Below are 20,743 nucleotides of genomic sequence, written 5' to 3'. Positions count from 1 at the left end.
AATGAGAAGATTACTTCAGAACACTCCAAGAATCAGTCTTTCATACAGCTAGAAATTGGAATTGCTTGACAAGCTGTGAGATTTGAGAAGCTGAGAGAGACTGATGAATGCTCACCTTGCAGCTTGGATCCTTGTTCTGATCTTTACCGCACACAGTATGTCCTCTGTGTAGATCACCAGTAGATATTTAAAATCATGAAATACTTTGCAGAATTTGGTTGTGACTACAAGAGGCTCAAACAGGTCTCTGGAATAAGCATGAGTCCTGCTCATCACCTGATATTCAGTTTTTGATTATTCATGAGGCCAGTATTCCTCACTGATACCTTCACACTGTCATTCATCTGCATCAGTTTTCCCTTCAGCTAGGATAATAGAGCCACATTGCAGGCAAATGATAGATATGCGATTTTCTCATGTTCAACTGTTATACGGACCTTTCTGTCTCACAGCTTTTGAATCAGTGTGATGAATTCTAAGTAGGTTAAAAAGTTTCTCAGGTAATCCAAACTTGGTTAAGCCATTCATTAAGCTCTCCCACCTAACTCAGCTGAGTAACTTCTTAAAATATGTGAAGAGCACATGAAGATCTTTGTTATACTTCTAAATTCTCTCAGTGGGACATTGCAGTATGTGAACATTGTCTGCAGTATAGCTACTCTACAGAAGTAGCTTACAATGACTGATTCTGCTACTTAATGTATAACTTGACTGAATCCACCTCCATTCAGGCTCTCCTTGTGACGAAATTTCTCGAACAAAATGTGTGAATGGGTGAATAGTAAAATAGCAGTGCATGTGACTTGTATCATCTGACATATGGTGTGGTTAACATTGCATCCTGTCATGATGTGTTTTATATCAATCACTTCATATTTGCAAACCAAGCAATCTTGAATAGTCCTGGGGAAAGGATTACTCAATTTGGAAGCTCAAGCATGCGTCTGTTAATCAGGCATATCCAATATGTGGTTATCTCTTATTTGTGACTACATCATAAGCTGGAGCAGATAGAATAGTGATGTCAACTTTTGCCTTGCAACTAGGTGACTCATTGTAAATGGATTTCCACCTTTTTCTTTAACACTAAAGAAATAAAGACATTAGAGCATTTCTGGTTATGGGACCAGGTTATTTAGCCTGGCAAATGGGTGGTATTTGTATTTATTTATTTATCCTGTGGATCACATACTGTACAAAGTACACAAATATGTAGTTTGGAGAAAAAAATAGGCAATGGACTGCCATTTAAAAAATGTACACAAAATTGTTCATTGATGAATATAGTAACTTCACATACAGAGAATACAAACAATTTACATGGGGGAACTAAGAAACAAGTAGGCAATGTGGGGCTACTTTAAATTTACACAAATAATCACTGAGATTACAGAATAGTGAAAATGTCAACTGGAAACACAACAGAAGGACAATGTCATTTAAAAACTACATTAAACATGAAATTAACATTGAGATTTCACAGACAATTAAGTTTTAATACTAATAGAATGTGTACTTGTACATTCTAAAGCGAGTTGAAAAATTTTGGGAAGTGAAACTGAAACATAGTTGTGTATAGTAGAAATTAGGCTATTATTTTGCCTACAGAATGTTTTACTCTAATCACAGTATTTTACAAAGGAACTTTATAATTTTTCATTTCCAGGAATTCTTTTACTGAATAGAAACAGCTGGAATCAGTTAAGTTCTTCTCTGAATTTCGAGAGGTAACAAAAGTTTGAAATGATGATCTAATGGAAGGTGCATGGAAAACATGTATTGGTGACATGAAAAAGAAAGTTGCCACTCACCATATAGTGGAAGTGCTGAGTTGCAAATAGGCACAACAAAAAGACTGTCACAGATAAAGCTTTTGGCCCAGCTGAAAGCTTTATCTGTGGCAAACTTTTGTTGTGCCTGTCTGTGACTCAGCATCTCTGCTATATGGTGAGTGGAAACTTTACTTTTCATAATACTGTTACATTTAATCCTAGATTTCCATTGTTTGATTATTGTTAAGATGATGATGATGATAACATTTTAATATTTATGAATTTTCTTAGAACATTTCTGGGTAAGAAATGACATGTTCCACAATTTTGCATCAAAGACACAGGCCAACTGCAACAAATAAATAAATAAATAAAACATTGCTTCAGATTATCAGTGTTTATGAATAATAACAGAGTTGTGTGTATTGCAAATCTCAAATAAATTTGAAATCAGACATCTCTTCCAGACTGAGAACCAAGATGTTCACATTATTTTGTGCATTCACTGTACTATGTCTAGCACGACTATATCTACAATAAATACCACAAATATTACAAAAATTTAGCCAGACTGGAAGAAAACAGTAAAATTCACATCAGGAACAGGGGGTTAAATGCTTACAGTCTGTTACATCGCTGTACAGATTATCTTAAAGGAAATATTTTCAGAATTATAGGTCTCTGTAGTCTTGGTACATTTCTGGCTAATCTCATAGTACATCGCACTGAACAAGAAAGTAAAACTGGAAAACATATAAATCTAACACCTGTGTCATTCTTTACAGTGAGTCAAACTCCATTCCTTTCATAATGGAATGGAAGTGGCTGTCTTTAAAATTTAACAACATTGTGTAACCTATATTTTCACCCAAGAAAATAAGCACTTATCCATAAGAGGAATTTTTTAATTTTAAGGTTATTGTACTTGCTTGAACCTAAATGTATCTATAATGTCCTTTTGAAGCACGTAATTTCATGAATTTGCTGTAGTATAAACAAGTCTACCAAGAATATGTAAAAAATGTTTATTTCATATGTACAATCATCTGCACTTACTCTATCCATGTTTACACTTAAGGAGTACCATTTAATATTACTTGAATTGAAACATTTTAGTTCTGTGTTCCATTACAAAAGATGTTACAGGGATCAGAAGAAACACTGAACAGACACCTGCAGCTGTTACTGGAACAAATAGAGACTGGTGTAATTGGAATCAGTGCTATGAAGGTTATTCTCATGTCTTACCACATTAAAGAGGTAAGAAATTTTTCACTCAGGTTACCTATACTGCTAAAGATGGCATGTAAATGGTTGGTCCACGTGCTACTTCAGAAACATGGAAACACGAGTTGATTCCTTCATGGAGATCTTCAGTGTGAGCTAGTAGGATCCTTGCCCAGTTCGTGTACTATTTAAAACCTTGTCTTCCAAGTAAAACAGTCAACAGACCAAAGAGGCATCACTTTTTGTGGCCAAGATAACTATGTTTTTCACCAGATCCGGGAAAGACATGTGTGGAATGTTATGTTGCCAGGCTTGACATCTTTGCTAACAGCCAACTTCACCATGCATAAGAAAATGTTCAGATTCCTAAGAAGACTTTTTTTTGATTAGAACTGTAATCTTAGTGATAACCAGTAACATTTTGAAACAACTACATACCAACTCACAAAAATCAGGGAAAAACAGTCCTACTCTTATGCATCATCACATGCAAAACTAATTGTTGATGCTCAGTTTTTGAAATTAGTGACCTGAGCTGATGGCAGTGAGGAGGACATAGGGAATGTTGCAAGGAGGGCGTAGTAGAAAAAAGACTGCAAGAGAGCAGGATGTGTTGAAGAGAGAACTCCCATTTGCTTAGTTCAGAGAAACTTGCACTAGAAGGGAGTATCCAAATGGACCACTCAGCAGCTGTTGAAGTCATTCATGTAGTGGTTTGCAGCACATTCAACAATGGTATGTGTTGTGTCTAGACAAGACAGCCTAGACACAATGAGAGGAAGCCGAAAGGCACACGCTAAGCTAAAGCAGGATGGCGTGAGGTCTGAAACAGGATACGTAATGAATGCTATAAAGAAAAGTACGTAGCTTCTGGAATACTTAACTTTAATCCATCCTTTTGGTACATCTGGAGATTGTGGCGATACAAGTGAGACTCTTTAGATACATGCAATGTTACTAATAGCGCCTTGCTAGGTCGTAGCCATTGACTTAGCTGAAGGCTATTCTAACTATCTGCTCTGCAAATGAGCGAGGCTTCGTCAGTGTGCATCGCTAGCTACATCGTCCGTACAACAGGGGCGAGTGCTAGTCCGTATCTCGAGACCTGCCTTGTGGCGGCGCTTGGTCTGCGATCACACAGTGGCGACACGCGGGTCTGACATGTACTAATGGGCCGTGGCCGGTTTAAAGCTACCACCTAGCAAGTGTGGTGTCTGGCGGTGACACCACAGTATGGTCAAGTTGGCAGTTTGCTACAGTTTGCTTTTTCCCTTCTCTCCTATGTCCATGCAATTCCTTTTCCACCTAGATCACACATTGCCTTCTCCAGCCACTCTTCCCCCCCCCCCCCCCCCCCCCCACCATGTGGGCATTCTCCCTCTCACTCTCACTCTCCCTCCCCCTCCCCCCCTCACTCTCCCACCCCCTCTCCATCTCCTTCCCTCTCTCTCTTTCTCTCTCTTCCTCTCCTCTCCCTCCTTTTCAGTCTCTTTCCCCTCTCTCTCCCCTCCCTTTCTCTCTCTTCATCTCAACTCTTCCTCCCTTTCCCCCTCCCTTTTTCACCCTCAGTTACCCCCTTCTTCCCCTTCCTGAATCTGTTTTTGTTGTATGCTCTGTACTTTTTTGTCTTGTTGTGCAGCCACAAAGCCATCTGTCCAAAGGCATTCCTCTTTCCCTCTACCCCCTCCTTTCTACGTTTTAAATGATTTAAGAAAAATTAACTTCTTTTCTTCCTTAATTGATTTAGCTGCTTGTTAAAAGCCTTTTGCCTCCTTCATCTGGCGCACTCATTTTCAATTTGAGATTTCCTGTTTTGTGTAAGGATTTTCCTTTCCTCTTATTGTGTGGCCATGTATTTTTTTATTTAGCACAAGTTTATCACTTGCTTCAAAAAAATGGCTCTGAGCACTATGGGACTTAACATCTGAGGTCATCAGTCCCCTAGAACTTAGAACTACTTAAACCTAACTAACCTAAGGACATCACACACATCCATTCCTGAGGCAGGATTTGAATCTGCGACTGTAGTGGTTGCACGGTTCCATACTGAAGTGCCTAGAACTGCTCGGCCACACTGGCCAGCTATCACTTGCTCTCACTGCTATAATATTCTGATTATATAATTTTTAAGTGGTTAACTTCCCCATATATGAATTGTGTAGGGCAGCTGTGGGAACGCAAGTCCATAGTGTGTTATCCTGAGTACGTTTATCATCCACAATGTTAGCAATTTTGCTCATGATGTAAACAACCCAGGTCTCACAGGCCATAAAATGCTGGGATAATGAACTGAACTCAAATTTAGTTTTTATCACATTTCTATCTGAAGTATCATCATGTAGAAATTTATGTAATTTAGTTTGGGAATACAGCTTGTATACAGAAGTTACCACATTGTACTCATCTTGAAATTCTTGTTCTTGTAGATAATGGCTCAGCTTTTAGTCCTTCCAGGGATTCCTTTACTTCACCTTGACCTCACTATCCTTCCCCAGCTCCCTTACTAAGAACACCAACCTTACAGCAGAAGAAAGGACAGCCATACACAACCTCAAAACAAATCCAGACCTAATTGACTTACCTGCAGACAACGATTCCACCACTGTCATTATGAATCAGAGTGACTACTTGGTGGAAGGCCTTATCCAGTTATCTTACTTCTCCACCAAGAAACTCTGCCAGAGTGATCCATCCTAGAAGTCCAACGTAACCTCCAATCTCTGCTTCAAGCCTTAGGCCCTTCTCAGAAACTCTTCCCTAAATCCATTCCCTCCTCACTTCTACGACACCCCATACAACTCCACCTTGTACATGCCCTCCAAAATCCACAAACCCAACAATCCTGGACGCCCCATTATAGCTGCTTATTGTGGTCCCAGTGAAAGAATTTCAGCCCCCATTAGCCAACACCTCCAACCAATTGCCAAAAAGCTAGCCTACTATGTCAAAGATACCAACCTCTTCCTTTGCTTACTCTTCATCATCTCCACCCTTTGCTTCCTGAATCCTTACATATCACTGTTGATGTCACTTCCCTATATACCAACATTCTGCAGGACCATGGTGTTGCCACTATTGAATACCACCTTTCCCAAGGTCCTCCAGATTCCAAACCCACTATTCCATTCCTCGTACACCTTAGTAACTTCATCGTAACACACACTACTTCTCCTTTGAATTGAAGGTATAAAAAACAAATCTTCAGCACAGCAATAGGCACCCACATAGCAAACTTCCCTGCTAACCTGTTTATGGGCCATCTGGAGGAAACCTCCCTAGTTTCCAAAATCTCCAGACCAATGGTCTGGTTCAGGTTCATTGATGATATCTTCATGATGTGGTCTCAGGGTCAAGATACACTCTCTTCATTCCTTTACAACTTCAACGTCTTCTCTTCTACCCAATACACCTGATCCTCCTCAACCAAGCATGCACCTTCCTGGACTTTGACCTTCTCCTCACTGATGGCCCCATTGACATGTCTATCTACAATGAACCCACCAACCACCAACTGTGCCTGTATGTTGATAGCTGCCATAACTTCCCTGGCAACTCAGGGATAATGTATCTGCAGTAACAAGAATTCCCTTGCCCACTATGCTGAAGGGACAGTCACTACCCCTAGACCTACTTCACAATTAGCTCTCCCATGCCATTTATGCACCCCCCCCCCCCCCCCAAAATACTCCCACCATCCCCGAAAACTATCTACAAAGGATGTTACCTATCATCATGCACTGAAATAAGGGACAGCCTACTGAAGATCCTTCCCACCCCTCCAAAAGTTTTATTCTGTCACCCACCCAACTTCCACAACATCCTAGTGCATAACTATACTACTGCCAATCCCATTCCCTTGTCACAAAGATCACATCCCCGTGGAAGACCTGGGAGCAAGACCTGCCCAATTCACCCACCTAGCACTTCCTATTCTAGTCCTGTCACAGGCTTATCCTACCTCATCACATGGGGAGCCACATGTGAAAGCAGCCATGTCGTATGTCACCTCTGATGCAATCACTGCACAGCTTTCTATTGGTATGACTATGAACCAGCTGTCCACCAGGATGAATGGCCACTGCCAAACTGTGGTAAAGAGCATGGTTGACCACCCTGTGGCACAATATACAGCTGAAAATTGCGTGCTAGATTTCAATAGCTGCTTCACAACCCAGGCCATCTGGATCCTCCCCTACACCACCAGCTTTTCTGAACTGCACATACTGACACTCTTTTTCCCATTCTGTAAAGAGTTCATCTAAGATGAGACTGAAGTGTGTGGTGACAGTCCATCTCCTTGGTGAACACCTAATTTAATTTCAAAGAGTTCGGATATTTCACAAGTAAATTTTACTCTGGACGTTGTGCCCATCAGTGTTTGACTGATAAGGCTTACTGGCTTTTGTCTAGATCCTGCCCTTCTAGAATATCAGAGACTATCTGTCAGTCAAATCACATCTTCTTGAAACTGATGAATGGTTGAACTGTTTTGTGTTGTCTTATTATTTCAGTATTGTTTTTACACTGAAGATCAGCTCTCTGCCTGAGCGCCTTAGTAGAAAACTCACTCGGTATTTGCTGATCTATGTTCATGATGTGATTGTGTTCTTTGAAGTAAACATGCTGAGAATATCTTGAATGTGAATTGAAGGAGAAGGATCCCTCTGTAGTTATTTATGTCCGTACCTTAACATTTTTCATGGAATGGGTGGCTGAGCATGTACTTCCAGTCTTCTGGCAGTTTTTCAATGTGCTAAATATCCATGATGATTTGTGTAAGTTCCTCATGTATGTTTGCTTCTGTGTACTTCAATAACTCTCCAGTGGTGCCATCTTGTCCTGATGTCCTGTTGTTACTGAGCCGTAGGACATGTTTGTAGATTTTATCTTAAGTGGGAGGTAGAGGAGGAGGAGATTAGTGTTTAACGTCCCGTCGACAACGAGGTCATTAGAGACGGAGCGCAAGCTCAGGTGAGGGAAGGATGTGGAAGGAAATCGGCCGTGCCCTTTCAAAGGAACCATCCCAGCATTTGCCTGAAGCGATTTAGGGAAATCACGGAAAACCTAAATCAGGATGGCCGGAGACGGGATTGAACCATCGTCCTCCCGAATGCGAGTCCAGTGTGCTAACCACTGCGCCACCTCGCTCGGTGGGAGGTAGAGATCCTGTGTATGTGTGTGTGAACAGGAGTCTCCTTGGAAATATTAAATGTGGTTCTGGACAGTTGCATAGCTCATGCAAGTATCAAAATTGCTCCCCACAAATGTCGTGATTTGTCAGAGGGTGTTTACCATCTTTCTTTCTTCAATATCTACATCTACATCATACTCTGCAAGCCACACTGTTCCACTCACGAATAGTGCGTGAGAAGAACGATTGTCGGTAAGCCTCTGTACTGGCTCTAATTTCTCAAATTTTCTCCTCGTGGTCAGTACGTGAGATGTATGTAGGGGGAAGCAATATGTTGTCTGACTCCTGAAAATTGCTGTCCCAAAATTTCAGTAGTAAATCTCTCCATGATGCACATCATCTCTCTTGTAACATCTGCCAGTGGAGTTTGTTTAGCATCTCTGTTACACTCTCTCACCAGCTAAATGATCCCAACTTGAAACACGCTGCTATTCATTGGATCTTCTGTATCTCCTCTATCAGTCCTACCTGATAGTGATCCCATCTAAATCCGGCAAGCAAGAACCTTATAAGCCACTTCCTTCATGGGTGAGTTACATTTCCTTAAGATTCTTCTGATGAATCTGAGTCTTGGGTCTGCTTTTCCCACTATCTGTTTTATATGATCATTCCAGTTAAGGTCACTCTGGATATTTTATGACAGATGCTGTCTCCAGCTGTTTGTCATCAATAGTGTAGCTGTACAGTAGTGGATTTCTTTTCCTATGTATGTGTAATATGTTACATTTATTTATGTTCAGGGTCAACTGCCAGAGTCTGCACCATTCATCAGTTCTCTGCAGGTTGTTCTGCAAATTCTTTCTATCTTTTGGCATTGCTACTTTTGAATAACAACTGCATCATCTGCGAATAGGCTTAAAGAGCATCCGACGCTTTCTACTAGATCATTTATATTTATTGTGAACAGCACTGGTCCTATCATACTTCCCTGTGGTACTCCAGATGTTATCTTTACATCTGTTGATTTAGTTCTGTTAATAGCAATGTGCTGAGTTCCATCTGCAAGAAAGTCTTGAATCCAATTCCAGGTCTGCTCCAATACTCCATAAGCTCATTTTTTTTTCATTAAATGGCAACGTAGGACTGTGTCAAATGCCTTACTGAAATCAAGGAACTTGGCATCAACCTGAGCGCTATTGTCCACTGTGCTGTGGATCTCATGGAGGAACAGAGCAAGTTGAGTTTTGCAGGATCTCTGTGTGCGGAATCCGTGTTGATTTTTATAGAGAAGCTGTTCATTTTCCAAGAATGCCATAATTCTTGAGCATAAAACTTTAGTGTCAATGATATAGGTCTAGAATTGTGTGGATCTATCTTACAGCCTTTCTTAAAAATGGGAATGACCTGCACTTTTTTCCAGTACTTAGTTACCTTCCATTGCTCAAGCGATCTACGATAAATTACTGCTAGTGTGTATCCATGGATCCTCCCACAGAAAATCCTGTAAAAATCATGTATATTCTGTTCCCAAAAGTTATTTTCAGTAATTTAACCTTCTGTCGGGTGCGGTGTTTGTCGCAGCAAGATCGGGTGCGGTGTATCAAATTGATCACACCATTTATTCACATGATCATTTATTAAATTCTGTTCACAAAACATATTATAAGTGCCAAATATATTTAAAGAAAGACAAAGATGACATACGAGCACAACTGCAGTAGAAATATTCATTATTCAGATTTCTTATCGTCAATGTTGGGCTTTAGTAACAAATGATAAAAATGTCGCTTTTTCATTTGCTTCTTTATTATATTTCACTAGTAAAACACATTACAAATGACAATTATCTTTACAGAAGGGCTATTATGACACTGGAGCAGAACAACAATGATATTACAACTCATTCGTTTCATCGTCACTTTTTGACTGTGGCAATAAATGCGGAATTTTTCCGCATTCAGAGCAAAAAGGTTCAATGTGTATCAAACATATAGGCTTCTGACACATTCTGCAACAATATTTTGTCAGTCTTTTTTTCTGTCCAGGTATTACACCTTTTCCTCTTGATCCCAGTCCCTTGTTCTTCGTTTCGACTTGTGTCTTTTGCTTCTTCTTCACACGTTGGCCTATATTGTTGTAGCCGCAGTTGAAGATCTCTGTGAATTCATGAGGTATCCAAGCATCTACGAACCAAGTGAAGTAGAACTAACGCATGTGAGTTGCTTCAGGAATCCTTTTCTTTGGATAAAATTCTCGTTGATGCCGTAGTAACTTACTTATGAATTGATTCCACTCATATTGATCATTGCAAAAAATATGACCATGGGCCAATGGCACAAATTTCTTGTTACATTGTATGAAGCGGTCAACTTATCTGTAGTGTTGACTCCACTTTTGGTGGTATTGTAAAATGTTACAATGGATGGCTTCTGTTTATCTCCAGTATCAGCATCTACTGAATTATCTTCATGCAAACTTGATGCCAAGATAACACACTTCCCCTTTTTAGGAATGTAGGAAACTAGAGTACAGCCTGTCTTGAAGCCAAAAAGTGAACTGAAAAGAAGCTTTGACGCTCTCAGTATACTGATTGGTATACAGAACTATATTCGACAAAATGTCGTCATCTATGAGGCAATTCCAATATTCCAAAGGCGTTCTCAATGCTTTCACCGCACCTATAGGAAAACTTTCGAATAATATTGTGGGCCCTGAAACGTACTCTCTGCGTTGGTGGAACTTTATTCCATTTTGTCTCTTTGTCCCTTCCAGTATAATAATGCTGGCTTTCTTCAAGCACTTCCTCATCGTTTTCACTGTCGTTTTCCTCTGTTTCTGAATCTTCCTGCCGAACTTCAACTGCATCATCACAAATCTGTCTCTACTTCATCTGCAAAATCCTCTTGATCATTATTGTCTTCAAACAAAATTTTTTGTATTTCTGCAACATGATTTGGGTCAAGGAGGTTGTACATCTTACTGTAGCCTGCCATGATCAAGTGTCTCACACCTAAAATGATAAAATTCCTATAAAATAATGCAGTCAGGTGCAGTGTATCAATTTGATACCTAATACTCAAACATTCTTAACTGACGATCAAACGGTCCAAAAAGAAAATAAGTGCATTACACATTGTATATTAAGATTGTACTACTTACTAAGTTATGTTGATAACCAAAGAAATGAATTGTTGAAATGCAACATGAACGGGCACAGTGTATCAAACTGATCAATCAGCACATATATCGACAACAGAGCAGTCGTATCGACACTGAAGCGCACAACAGTGACAAGCATTCTGAAAAGGCTAGCTACTAGCAAGTAGGCGTCGATGCTGCCGCTTGTTGACAAATAATTTACAGTAAACTTCGAGGTGTATCAATTTGAACAGCCGCACCCAACGGAAGGTTAATATTGTTCTCTCATGTGGCTCCTCTTTGCCTGCTGTGAATGTTGCTTCCTTTTCTTTGTTCTTGAAAAAGTGTTGCTCGTTCTTGGTTGAGTTTTTACTGTTGTATTTCAGGGTGGTTTTCTTTTGTTCTTCCAAAGTGGCTTCACTTGCTTAGTCCCACCAATTTTGTTTCATTTTCTTCTTCTGTGGGATAGCTTTTTTTTGCCTTTCTGTATAATCTTGCTTTGGAACTTTTCCTGTGTGACTGTTTTTTCTACCTCCGATTCCTCTTTTATATTAGTTCTTTTGGATCCTTTTTGTTTCAATTATTTGAAGTTGTGTACTATTACTGTGTGCTCTTTTTGGGTAAATTTAACTTTGATGCAGACAAGACAGGGATCCAAATTGATCTCTGCATCTATGCAGTTTTGTACGTGGTTAACTTCTTTCTGAGAATGGTATGCGAATGCAAAATGATGGATTTCATGCTCATCAAGCAATTGTATTGGTTATCTCCTGGTCTTTCAGTTTCAAAAATATTTATTCAGGAAGTTCAACATGATTTTCAAATTCTTTTGTTGACAGTATGAAATGAATTTGGCCCCATTTTTGTTGACAAATGTATTTACTGTGAAACTGCTGACAGTTTTTTTGTATATTTTTATCTCCACAATGTTCTGCCATGACAATGTCTAGTAGGACTCTTTTATTGAGTCTTGAGTACACATCATAATAAAATCAATGTACAGTAGCTTCAATAAACAATATAATGCAATTTTACTTTAATTTTTTCAGAAATTTTACATTACTTGTAAATCACCTACTACAATGTTACATTTCATTTGTTGTGTGCAGTAATTTATATAAATACAGTTCAATTATTTGATATTTTTCAGTTATAAAAGTAGCTAAACCTGTCTGGAAAAAAATGCAGAAACGTAGTTTTTTTCTGGGGGGGGGGTTCACAGATTTTGCATTACCGCCAAGGACACAGAATCACCTCAGTACGGCTCTGCACACAGGTCATGAGGAACATTGTGAATATTTTGCTACTACTTGGCATTTGATGGTGAAAAGATGGTTAAAGTTTTAGTTAAAGTTTTAAATAGAGCAGAAATATGGTTAGTAATAACTGAACATTTGCTATTACAGACACAAATCCACCAATGCAAAAACAATTGAAGACAGTTGTTCCGGTAAAGAATCTATGAATGATAAAGCCACATTTGACTAAAAACTGTCACTGAAAGAATAGTTGGAAACTGAAGTTTCCTTGTCACACAAAGGTAATGGGTTGATGTATTTGATGAGTGAAGGTGGTAAGAAATGCCTACATATCAGTTCTTTTGAAAAGAATTTTTTCTTTGTTTGTTTGTTCTAAAGTGAAATATCTAGGTTGAAAAACATGGTTACAGAGAAACTTAAAAGTCAATAGCAACTAATAGTGACATTATAAGTTTGTACTGTACCTTCACTCACGACATTCCTGTTCTTTACACTATATTACTGTTGTCCAGTCAACGTGTTCTGTGCTGCACACAACCTGTATCTTACGTAGTGCTGTATGAAGTACTATGTTCCATACATCATGTTAGTTCTTGCTATAACAAACTTGGTGACGAGTGAGGGTTATGTTTTCTCTGCATGTTAGTGTCAGTGCTAAGTCACTCAGCAAACATCTCGATGGAAGAAATACTCCAACATATCATTGCCCAGCAGCAAGCTTTCACAGAAGAACAACAGGTTCTTGCCACTGCTGTCAATCAAGTGGCATCTGCATGTTCATGACAGGTTGCTCTCCAATCAGTGCAACTGTCACCCTTTCCATTATATGATGAATTGGCTGATGATTAGTTCACGACAGGTTGCTCTCCAATCAGTGCAACTGTCACCCTTTCCATTATATGATGAATTGGCTGATGATTAGGACTTGTACAAGACATGAGCATGCCAACATTTCCAGGTTTTTCATGTGGGCGACGCAAACCTGTGTAAGGCTTTCTTTCTTTCCTGGCTTTCACCGACTTATATCAACTGTTGTGCCAAATTGCATCTTTGCAAGAACTGGCCAGCTTATCATTTGGTGAAATGTACAAGCTTCTCTCAGTCTATTGTTGTGACAGAACTTATGTCATTGTGATCCACATAGAATTTAACCATTGTCAGAAATACCCAAACCGATAATATAAAGGCTGGGCTGCAGTATTACACAGTTGGTCTGTCATTGTAAATTTGTCACTAGCACCCATCATGAATCCTACATTGATCACATGTGGGTGATGTTATTGTTCATCTGGTCCTGTATAGGGAAGTCCATGAAAAAGCACAATATGGAATCTGACGCTTACAGATGTGCCCAAAATAGCACAGTCCTTTGGATCATCATTGGCCACAGGCGATCAGATTGCTGCATGGGATGAGGTGTCAGAAGTTGTTGTCAGCCCCTGTTAGGCATGCTGCAAGTATTCAGGATGATGGAGAAGCCGTTGCAGCAGTACAACCTTCAACTCAGCATTGTGTGGGGAAGTGTTGGTTATGGCTACAGTGGCAACAGGAGGCGTCACAGCAGCGGCCGCGTGTCCCCCATTTATTTTGTTTGTACTGCTTTGTCCAACACAAGTGTGCTGTGTGCCCTAAGCAATGAGCAGTTTGCAGTGAGTGTTGAAAGAAAGGCCACATTGCATTGATGTGTAACACCTCTTCAAATGTGGAGGACACAGCAGTACTAATGGACATAAATTGTATCTCTACAATGACTGTTTCCCAGAACAAATTATTTATTGACTTGTGTCTGTTTAATAAACTGCTAAAGATGCAAGTGGGCACAGGAGCTGCAATGACTTTACTAAAAGCACAGATTTACATCGACTTGGGCTCCCCTCCCCTCACACAGGTTTCATAGATGTTGGTTAGCTACAATAAACAGCAGATTCTGATCCTAGGTCAGTTCCCTGCTCCTGTATGTTACAAATCTGTTGCTCACCCTATCACCTTCCTCGTTGTGGATCATTCCCATACTGCAGACTTGTTCAGGCTAGATGCATTTAACACTTTCAGTTCTCCATTGCCAATTATTTACTTTAGTGTCAGAATCAGTTCCATATGAGCAACTAGAGTCTGTCTGCTCTGAGTTTTTGTCTCTGTTTTCCCCTGGGCTAGGTTGAGCTACCAGTTTTCAGGCCCACATTACCAAGAAAGAGCCTGTCTGCCCTCGTTTCTTTTTTTTTTTTTTTTTTTGGGGGGGGGGGGGGGCATGACAGGTGCCTGTCACATAGCACGATTCTGTCAAGGCCAACAAGGCCAAATTAGACCGTTTGACATTGCTCAATTTCATTTGGCCTATTTCTTTCAGTGAACGGTCTACCACTCGTCATCGTTAAGAAGCCAAGGGATCTTTGTCTCTGTGGCAGCTTCAGTGTCGTGATTAATATACAGTCCATGATAGATACTGTAATCTTACCCTCCCACACATCACTATTAAAGTTCTCATTCTTTGCACAAATTTTGAAAACTTCTAGAGGAGTAAGATTACAAAAAAGAACTTTTTTACTTATCTTGTTGTTGTTGTTGCTGGCTCAAAATCTTGTTGCGTCTAGGAGTACATTCTTGCTGCTGAAAAATTTTGATTTAACGTTGTGAGTTCTTGAAGACAAAATAACTGATGAAGAGTTTCTTGTTGCTATGAATATCTTTTTATTTTATCCCATTCTTCTAAATCACACTGTCTTTGTAATTTCCACATTCAAAAAACCAATAATTACATTGTTGGTGACACACTTATAAAAACATCTACTTCCGTCTGAGGTTTGCCCACTACTACTTACATTCTGCGCTACTCACAATTTCTAAAGAGTTTACAAAGCAAAAGAGTTGACAAACTTTCTCGACAGGAGAAGAATCTTTACCAAGTTACATCATTATTTTATAAACAAATTTAATAATTAGTGTTTGATTGTGCAATTAATAATATGAGTTTTAAGTATGCCAGAAATTTTGTAATTTCAATTATTCTTAAAGGAGGTGTAATTTTAACTGTTAGTACATATCAATTGTACCACATTAATTTCTTTTTTATACATTTCAGCCTGAAATATAATACATTGCATACAAAATCATATGAATTCTTTTAGTGAAACAGCTGAGATAATTTTAACCTTTGCAAGATCGATAGTATACATGGTATCAGTTATCTCTATATAAAAAAATGAAAATGTTAGAGAAGAAGGATTCATTATAATATGTACCCTCTGCCCCACCTGACAAACAGCTCACAAAATTGGCAGGTGGTCACTACTTTTCCAAGACTATGTGCCTTCTCATTGACAATGCACCTTTCTGCCTGTACCAATATCAACACTTGCCTTTTGGCATCACTAGTGTGCCCACAATTTTTCAGCACTTTTAGAACAGCTAACAGCCTCTGTACCTGGCTGCATCAATTAGCTCAATGATATTGTTGTTTTGGTTTCTTCCACAAGAGACCACCTTAGCAATCTCCAATCATCATTTTCTGTTTTGCAGTCTGCGGGTCTCAAGTACAATCTCAGTTATTTTAGCCATTGATTGAGTACCTAGGTTTTGAGGTTTCTCACATAGGGGAGTTGCATCACTGTGTTGATACAATTTCAGCTTTCCCATGGCTGACATCCGTTAAGGAACTACAGGCATTCCTAGGTAAAGTTGTGTATTTCCATAACTTTTTCTCAGATGCACCCACTGCTGTTCAGCCACTGCACACGCTTTTATGTAAAAATATGCCTATTTTATGGTCTCCAGCTTGTGACCGAATGCCTCCTTGCCTAAATCTAAGCTTCAATCTGCCCTGTGCCTGGCCACTTTTCAGCCAGATCAGCACCTTGTGTTGGCTACAGATGCCTCGCAGCTCAGTATAGGTGTGATTTTGGCACACAGATACATGGATGGGTCTGAATAACCCACTACTTATGCTTCTAAGACTTTAACTTCCACTCAGCAGTGGTATTCTCAGATTGAAAAGGAGCCTTTAGTGATTGTGTTTTCCTTCAAAAAATTTCACCTCTTCTTGTATGGCTCTAACAATATTATGAAAAGGAAAGTAGCCACTCACCATATAGCGGAGACTCTGAGTCACAGATAGGCACAACAAAAAGACTGTCACAAATAAGCTTTATGCAGACAGACAGCTTGTTGGTTGTCATGCTCACATAGAATACAACACAATGGTTGCAGCTCAGCTTGTAGATCACATGACTGGTTTCACAGATAGCGCTGCCTTTGATGAGATAGGTGATGTTTGTGACTTGACTGGAGTAGGTGGTGGTGGGAGGATGTGTGGGACAGGTCTTGCATCTAGGTTTATTACAGGAATAGCAGCCATGAGGTAAGGTGTTGGGAGCAGGGGTTGTGTAGGGATGGATGAATAAATTGTGTAAGTTTGGTGGATGGCGGAATACCACAGTGGGAGGGGTGGAGAGCCTTCAAAAACTGTAATTATCCTCCCAACCTTATACAAAAACAAATCTCCTGTGTCTTATCTTTCCAGTCTTCCACCACCTCCCAAAGTCTCACCATCTGGCCCTCATAACTCTGTACCACAGAGAATGGGTGCAACTGAATTACATTCTCTGCCAGGTTTTTCAGCTACCTCTTGTTTTGTGCTGAAATAAGAAATGTCCTGCCCATATCCTTCCCAACCCTCCCATGTGGTATTCCACTGTCCACCAAACCTACACAATATACTCATCCATCCCTACACAAACCCTTAACCCATGGCTCATATCCTTGTAATAGACCTAGATGCAAGACCTGTCCTATACATCCTCCCACCACCACCTACTCCAGTCTGGTCACAAACATCACCTATCTCATCAAAGGCAGTGCTACCTGTGAAACCAGTCATGTGATCTACAAGCCGAGCTGCAACCACTGTGCTGCATTCTATGTTAGCATGACAACCAACAAGCTGTCTGTCCGCATAAATGGCCACCAAAAACTGTGGCCAAGAAGCCAGTGGACCACTCTGTTGCTGAGTACACTGTGCAACACGACATCCTTCATTTCAATGACTGCATCACAGCCTGTGCCATATGGTCCCTCCCCACCAGCATAAGCATATCTGAGTTTTGCAGGTGAGAACTTTTTCTGCAATATATCCTATATTCCCATAACTCTCCTGGCCTCAACATTCATTAGTCATTGTCCTCACCCATTCAGCCCCTTCCCTGTTCCCATCTCAGGACTACACAGCCCTCATTCTACCATTGCACCCAGTCATTTTTTTTACTTCTCTCCTTTTCCACTACCATTCTCCTGCCATCTGTCTAACCTCCAGATTGCACATAGCTACCCTACCCTCTCTCCACCTCATCCCTGTGAGTTCCCCAGCAGCATTTCACTGTCCCCTATTACTACCCCCTACCCCTCCCCCTCGCCACCCCAGCCACCTCCTTACTCCCTCACACAGTTGCCACTCCCATCATGCCACCATGCGCTGGTGCTGCTGTTCGCAGTGTGACTTCAGTTGCCAGAGACTGCAGTCGTGTGTGTGTGTGTGTGTGTGTGTGTGTGTGTGTGAGTGAGGTTGTGTGTGTGCTGACTAGTTTTGACAAAGGCCTTACTGGTCAAAAGCTTATTTGTGACAGTCTTTTTGTTGTGCCTATCTGTGACTCAGATTCTCCACTATATGGTGAGTGGCAACTTTCCTTTTCATAATATTGTTACATTCGATCCATGATTTTCCATTGTATGAATCTAAGCAACATTTGATCATTGATCACAAACTGTTGATTGCTCTTTTTAATCCTTTGTCTTCTGTGCTGGACAAGGTAGCACCTCATTTGCAGTGGTGGTCTCTCTTCCACTCCCATTATCATTGTCAGATCCATAACTGGCTCATGAAGCAACACACCAATGCTGATGCCTTATGTTGCCTTACAATCAGTCTATACCTGGCATTTGATCAGGACAGGATGCTTTGTTTCTATTCAGGCATTGAGAACCAAAAATCAGTTGACAGTTTTCCCATCACTAGTACCATGACAACATGATCTGTCACTGCAGTTCCTGTACTGAGTGAGGTCCTCTCTTTCATGCAATACAGTTAACCAGAAAACTTCTCGTGCTGTGCCTCAGATCCCTTGCATATCTACTTCTCCATCCAGCACTGCCCTTCTGTTGTTTGGTGGGGTTCTTTTGTTAGCTATGGAGCACTTATCATTGGGGGACCTCTCTCACCGAAGTTTTGGCCCACTGGCATGTGTATTGGCTGGGCATAGGTGGGGACATTTTATGGCTGACCACTGCTTGCAATTGCTGTGTTCATTAACAGGCAGCCCTGCTATAGTCTTTTTTCCCTGGCCAATGTCACAGCACCTGTGGGAGCATCTACAGGATCATCAGTTTTGCTGAGCCCTTCCTAAATCAGTATTAACTCAATGTAGTGGATGCCTATTCCAAGTTTCTCTATGTGGCCTGTTGGCTGTCCATATCCACAGTGGCCACTATTTGGGCCCTGTCTAAGATTGAGGGGCTTCTGTATGCTGAGATGGCCCCCAGCTTGTTTCTTGAAAATCCGCATCTTTTTGTCAAGCTAGTGGTTTTCACCATCTCACAGCTCCCCCATTTTATCTTCAGTCTAATGGTGAGGCCGAACATATGATTTAGACGTTTAAAACTCAGATGCAGAATTATGTATCTGGCAGGTCTCCTGAAGGTGCTTTAGACTGTTTTTTAGTTTGTGCTATTTCACTCCAGTGGGGGACAGAGGCCTGGTGGAGCTGCTACTTGACGGGCACCAGACATGGACATTCCATCACCTATTGCGTCTAATGCTACATCCACCTTGCGCCTGTTTGGGCTCATGGTTTTGGCTGCTGGATGAACTGGGTTCCTGTTGTCATTTAGCATTGCTGGATCTGACACCTATGTGATGTCCCCACTCCTGATTTGCAGGTGTTCCGTCGCTTTGAGCAGTTGTGGCCACCTATGGTGGAGCCTGTCCCAGAGAGTCAATCCCCACTCCCCCCCCCCCCCCTTCCCTTTCCACTGCTGGTGCCTGTTCCTGTGTCACACATGGTCCTTTTCATGCTGCAGAGGGGGTTGCTGCCTGGCAGATTGCTGTCTGGGGTTCCTCCCTGTGCCCCCACTCCTGACACCACTGCCGCCATTGCCATCACCTCCCCCTCCACTGCTGGATCTAGTGAATCTGTCGCTTCTGATGCCCCTGCTGATGCCCCTGGTGCTGACTACTGCCCTTGAGGAGGACATCGCTACAAAAATGACATCCCTGGTCTCTCACAATTAAGGGTGACAGCATGTCAACCCACCCTCTCATCACTTCCACCCCAACTGCCATTGTCATGAGATAAAATGGATGTCAGCAACTTATTTGGTGTTTTGCATAACTCATAATCTCAGTCCCTTGTGGGATCAGTGTCTTTTCCCATGGTACCAGAGCTATTTTTTCTTTACCATGTGTTTTTCTGTGCCATTGTTTTTTTGTGTATGTATGTACGTGGTTTTCCCACCACCTAGAAGGAAGGAGTGATATACCTTCACTCATGACATGCACAATCTCAGAGAGTGTGTGGCCATACAGTTCATAGGCCCACTAATAGAGGCACCTGCGTCAGCCCCTTGGTGCGCTCTGGTGAGCTGCCAAAGAAACAGCATTATGTAAGCAATCGTAAATGAGTGCTCACCTACACTTTACACTGTGTTACTGTTGTCCAGTCAGTGCATCCAGTGCTACACACAACAAGTACCTTATGTGTTGCTCTGTAAAGTATTATGTTTTATATATCATATTTGTTCTTGGGATGGGTTGGGTTTTTTGGGGGCAGGAGACCAGACAGTGAGGTCATCAGTCTCATTGGATTAGGAAAGGACAGGGAAGGAAGTCAGCTGTGCCCTATAGAAGGAACCATCCTGGCATTTGCCTGGAGCAATTTAGGGAAATCACGAAAAACCTAAATCAGGATGGCAGAATGCAGGATTGAACCGTCGTCCTCATGAATGTGAGTCCAGTGTGCTAGCCACTGTGGCACATCGCTTGGTATTTGTTCTTGCAATAACAGTTTGACTTACTTTTTTTCTGAAGCCAGACAGTCGTCATTTAATATCTGTGACACCAATGCATATAACTGGGCTTTAGATATTGCTAACAATGTAGGATCAAAAGAACTGACAAATTGTCCTAGTTGGATAACTTGCTTCAAAATATTGCGCAGAATTGTATTTGGGAA

General features: G+C 40.9%; 1 pseudogene; it reads left to right on the top strand.

The window, feature by feature from the left end:
- LOC126474426 (uncharacterized) overlaps positions 1–20,743 on the top strand; it is an 88,719-nt pseudogene that overhangs the window by 43,821 nt on the left and 24,155 nt on the right.

This window comes from Schistocerca serialis, chromosome 4 (assembly GCF_023864345.2).
Source record: "Schistocerca serialis cubense isolate TAMUIC-IGC-003099 chromosome 4, iqSchSeri2.2, whole genome shotgun sequence".
NCBI lineage: Eukaryota > Metazoa > Arthropoda > Insecta > Orthoptera > Acrididae > Schistocerca > Schistocerca serialis.
Note: the sequence above shows the minus strand (reverse complement) of the source record. Positions and strands in the feature narration are given on the sequence as shown.